The sequence below is a fragment of the Gavia stellata genome, chromosome 5, assembly GCF_030936135.1.
Source record: "Gavia stellata isolate bGavSte3 chromosome 5, bGavSte3.hap2, whole genome shotgun sequence".
Lineage (NCBI taxonomy): Eukaryota > Metazoa > Chordata > Aves > Gaviiformes > Gaviidae > Gavia > Gavia stellata.
Window position 1 is genome coordinate 26,459,733 of NC_082598.1, and position 6,000 is coordinate 26,465,732.

Genomic DNA, 6,000 nt, shown 5'->3' on the forward strand with positions numbered 1-6,000 from the left:
CTCTTAGCTTTTTGACTTTGGTATTAGTCCTTGTTTCCTGTCGTCTGTCTTCTTCGTCCTTTTGTTGGTGTTCTCACACATGCGGTTGCACATAGCTCCTCCAGTTAAAATCATAGCCTCTAAGTTTGCTGCACTGGATCTTCAGAGGTATCCCTGAGGTTTCTAATTAAACTTTGCAGTGCAACATGTATTTGATAACAGCACCTAATTGTTTTAACTACCTATTTTTATAAAAGAATTGGTGTTTTTTACATCTGCTGTAAATTGAGAACAGTGGTTACTCTCACCGGAGTGAAAGGTGGGTTTCTTTACAATGCGCATTGCCATAATGAAAGAGCTCCGAAAGGTGTCCCATTCCAGAGGGTATTTGCAGTGAAATTACTCTCATCTAAGAATAGACCAGGAAGCTTGTTTTGTCCTGGAAACAGGGACTTACGTGTATCTCCCATGATCTACACTGACAAAGCAAAATCCATAACAGGGTGGAGGAAGACTTACGTGTATTATTTCATGAAGACAATCAGCTGGAGACAAAGGGCTTCCTTGGAAAAGAGGAGTCCCACGGCTCGCTGACTTTTCATGGAGTACCACCAGTTCTGAATAAAGGGAAGGACCAAATACTGTATGGATGATATACTCCTTTGAAACTGATCCCTAGCCATAATCTGTCTAAGTGTTATTTTGTTCTGGTTTTGGTAAGGAGGGCTTTCTCCTGTGCTGTCTGAAAATGTCCTTACTCTGAGTCATACTTGGAGATAGGGCAGTTATACTTGCCACCAGACTTTTGTGGTACCAGGCATGTTCAGAAATGACAAGGATTGTCATTGTCAATATATTTAAGCCATTGTGAAAAAGTGTGTACTTGCGAATACTCTTGTAATTTACAAAATACTGTATTGACAGAACAATTGCACTTGTTTCCTCTGCTTGCTAGCGAAGTCAAATCAATTTATTGGCACCTGCATATTGGTGATTTCATAGGAGAATTTTTAGAAGCCTCTTTGATCCGTTGCTAGTTTTGAGCATTCAGAAACTGAAGTCACAGCAGCCTACTGTGTGTCATCTATCCACCTCCTTACTAGTTGCTCTCTATTATGATGACTTGTCACCATTCACTCTATAATTACATTCTCAAGGTTATTTCCATCTCTACTCCTGATGTGTCCAAAGCACATACATTTATACCTATCCATTTCTGACAACCAAGTCTACTTTTCTCCAATAATATATTTAATATGAGCATTTATCATCTTTTCTGTTCAGGAGATATGCAAGAGTCCACATCTCAAAAGCTTCAATTTTCTTTCTGTCACTATCAGTAATTTCTCAGAAGTCACGTTCATAAGTTGCTACAGCAAAAAATTAAGCATTTCACCAGTCAAATCTTTCTACTTTTTGAGGTGAAATGGTTTTTTTTTCAGGCTTTTATAAGGGAAACCATGGATGGATCAACTATTCTTCAAATTTTTCCCGTTTCCCTTGGACAGGTTCTGATTGGATAAATTTGATCCCAGGTAACTTAATTTATTAACAGTCTCTGTAGCTAGACCATTAAGCATGATGTTAACTTACATTCCATTTTTATTAATTAAGTTATTTATTTATGGCACACTCAAAAATAGCCTGTATTTTTCATTAGCCTTTGGCTCTCTAATACTTGCTGCACAGCAGAAGCGGTTGTTACAAAGAGCGTTAATGTCATCAGCCGAAGGTGACTTAAAAGGAGTCCATTTCAAATTCAACTTTTCCATTCTTTAGAGTCCTTCCCAGATTACACACACACACACACACACACCCCCCCAGCCTGGCTGCAAGGAAATCTGCAGTTACTTGCAGTTGTAGTATATGGCTCTTTATGTTTGCTTGGTATTTTTTCAAATAGCAAGGCAGATTTGGGGAATTTCTGAGTGCATGGGACTGCTTAGAGGAAATACTACTGAGGAAACTGGGAAAGTTTGGTAATATATTTAGCCCACAGCAGCTGCCTACTGGAGGGAAGACAGTATGACCAGAGTCTCTACCTCTGCCCCATTAGATGAGAACTGTCCTATGATCTATTAAAAAATGAGAGAACATGTGTGGTACTAACAAATTCTGATTAAGAGGCTCCTTCGTGAAAAGTATCGATTGTATTTGTGAGGCTGCTGTTCCTAATTCTTTCACAGTTATAATGTCTGCTGCTTGCAGTAAAGAAAAGAATGATATGAAACTTTACAAATGAATGTGAACTTGGAATTTACCATTATGCTTAAAGAAAGATGCTTGATGAATGGATGTGCAATCTCGGAGCTGTGCTGTAATGATCGGGTCATTTCACGATGATGGATAGGTATGTGGTGTACTATTCAAAGGCTTAAAAAGGGGTTGCATTTATCAAACTTGAGGAAGCATCAAAGTGTTTGGGTATGACTCTGTGAGCAATAGAATCATTACAATTTGCCTTTGAACAAAGTCAGGAAATACTGATCATATAGGTTTATGCTGCTAGGAAAGCAACTAATCAATTCAATCAATGTGTTTTGTGAACGCCTTGAGGGGATAATCATTAAAACGTTACACCACTATGTCATTTGGGAACTTGAATATGAAACTTAGCATTTCAAACCCTTGCAAAGAACAATTCGCAGTTGAATTTGCAAACCAAAATTACTTCTTTGGATTGTGCAGCTCCAGTCACTTCATCCTTACGAATCTAGTTCAGTAAATGCACTAGATGTTTGCATCCACCCAGGTCATCAGCCAGCACAACAGAGGAGCACCCTGACAACATAGTGATCAAGCAGCAGGGAATACTGAGTATCAGTGGAAGAAGATTTTCCTAAATTCAGCATATGTGGCAGCAGAGAAAGCAACTGAGGTTATTTGGGCCAGTACTTAAATGGGTATTTAACAAAGTGGACAATTCATTGGTGTGTGAAGAGAGGAAAGAATATCAGGTATTGAATAGACAAAGCCAGAAGTAGGCTAGACAAGGCAGGAGCAAATACAGAAATTAGAAAAGCATAGTCTTGACAAACATGGACGCTTAGTAATACAACAGCTGTGTTCACAATAGTCAGATTTTTAACCAAAAATTCTCCATGATGGAATATAAAGAAGTCCATGATGGTAGAGTGATTGCTGAAGGTGATGATATTAAACGCCAGCAGAGGGATTGCTGCTTGTGAAGTAGACCGATACGTATCCACTTACAATTTCACCAACATCTAATACCACTATTTATATCCTGTCTGAATTTGGCAAGGCAGCTCGTGTACTCTGTTGTAATATACTATAACTACCCTGTATCAAGCACATAAACACTTGCTTTCTTAAGTAGATCTCTGTACTGTTATTTTTATCTTCCAGACACTGCATATTTATACCTAATAATTTATGTTTTCAGGGAACCACATGCTAAAATTATAAAATTCCTTTATCTGAGACCATTAAATACGCAGACAAAGACTTCTAGCCAGCATGTGAACATTTAAATCACTACTTTAGATGTACTCAGTTTTTGCTTATGGAGTGCTACTGATCCATATTTAATCAGTATTTCTTAAACTTCCTTCAAGATCTGCTCAGCAGCCACCTCTAATCCAGCACATGGAGAAGAAAACCTGAGCGAACCAGTTTTTTCATCCATTTTCAGTATCATTTAGCTTGACACTGCCTGGATGTACTCTGTTAGGCTTGTATCCTTGCTTCAAAAACTGTAACAATATGTTCTCTCACATACCTTCATACTAAAAAAGATTTAAATTAAAAAAGATGTTGACAAGTCTACCAGATTCTGAATATAGTAAGAGAGAACAGAAAAATGTTCCTTCTAGGGGAGAAAAACTTTATCTAGCAATAGGTCCTTAAACCCCCTAAGGAAGCAGCTTCATACAGCAAATAAAAACGCTAAAGCAAGTACACAAATGCTGACAGAATCTATGAATAAAAAAACCCAAGGGCTTTATAGTTTCCTGAATTTAAGCAAATCTGCAGTAATATTTAGTCTGTCTTGCCAAACTCATATTTTGGTGTTTGCCTCTGTTCTTTTCTACAAGAATTGGCCCGTTGCTGGATATGAGAAATGGGAACACAATAAAAGGTATGAATGAACAGGAGAAATGGTAAGGAGCAAAGATGAACACGTGGTAGAGAATCTGCAGCTGCCTGAGCATTAGGGAGTTTCACATAGGCAAACAGAAAATGCAGCAATAGAAGGTGAAATAAACAGCCCTGAGTGAATTGCAAGAATATTTTAAATATCATTATTTGTGATCAGTAGGTACAATTTTGCCAAATTCAAGCTGAGCTGGAGAAGCCAAATTCTGAGAACAATATGATTAAATGTTCTGTTATGTATCTTAAAACTAGCTATACCTACAGTTCATATTTACTTAATATAAAGGCTCCTTTTGATTTTGGCTTTGCATACCTGGAAGCTACAAAAATAATCTGTTCTAAAACTAGCTGAAGAAACTTGCAAAAAGATTTCTAAAAAACAGAGCATACTATTAAAACTCAAAAAGGAGATTGTTGAGGATTTCTTTTGCCCCGTTACATATGAAGGGGATTTCCAGGTCAACTGGAGAGCTACATCAAAATATATTGGGAGCTTTTGTTTCTTCGTGCGTATGTCTTGCCTGCTGTTTTGATGCTGCCATGGTTAGTAAATGTCTTCTTGCTGAGCCCAGGGAAAAACATATATGTGACATATGTGACAGTGGCTGCAAGTAGTACTTGGGAGTGACACAACTTGCCATCCACAAAGTGAACCTGACAGTGTAGAGTGTTGACAGGTAAATGAAAGAAGCTTAAATTATGAAAGTTGTTTGTTTTCTATTATTTCAATCCCAATAATAGGTTTAAATATAATCCAGATAGAGATTTACTTGTATATGCCTTTGCTCACTCCTGAATTTGAAAAGTAGATGTATAACCAGCAACAATTAGGAGAATCCTGAAACATTTGCCTTTAAGAGTCATCAAAGTCACAAATTGCATAATGCTGCTGAGGAAAATAATTACCAACATGTGTATGGATGAGGGGAAAATTGGCAATTCTTCTGCTGAGCATTTAACCTTTTCCCTTTCTACTCTTCAGTACTGTGTAGTGTATATATAGTTTATTTTTTGTATGTGGAAAATAGGCAAGTTCGTAACAAACACTGATGTGAAGATAAAATTCTTACTTGGTTTTGAGGTATGCATTGTTCTTTCCTAACCCTCACCACTGCACAGAAGAAGAAATCATAGCTCAGAAACTGAAGAACTACATAGAAAATATTAACTATTCACGTTTCAATGTTCTTTTAAGTTAGTGTGTTCTTTCTTCTAGGTTTTGGGGTATGTAAACAGAGGAGTAAAGTAATTGAAAGAGTTTAATGTTTGATCATCTATTTGAAGAAAGCTTAAACATTTTCATGCTGGTTGTATCAACTGTTGTTTTTTTTAATAAGTTGTCTATTACAGATGGGGCCAGATCCAAATTACAGCACCTCTCCTCCATCCTGAATTGTGTGTGTGAGTTAAACTTGGTTACAGATACCAATCTGAGTATCATGAGCTAGGGCAGGGTGGAGTGGAACTTGTCTTAAGATCTGACTCCCTCGTTCTCTGGACTTGCAATTGGCATGAATTTGGCAGGTTCGAGCTAACTAATTTCTACCTAGTCCTCAAATAAATCGGAAAATGTAGACTGTCCCGTTACAAGGAGTGACTGTCTTTATGTCTCTGAAACCCTGAAGTGGTCCTTAGCTGCCTGCGTCTTTCTAAATTTGAGTTTCCTTTGTTGCTGATCTTATTCACTGGGAAAGAATGTGGCCCCATTTCCAGTGATGGAGGGTGTGAAATGTTAAAAAGTAGAAGTGATAGGTGGATTTTAAAGAGACCAAAAAAAAAAAAGAGGTCAGAATTTGCAGGAAAGCAAAAAGAAGGCCCCGTTCCCCATTCAGCAGGGACCAAATAGCCACGGAGTCAATTTCCTATTTAAATAATTAGGTTCTATCATGTAACAGTGACAAA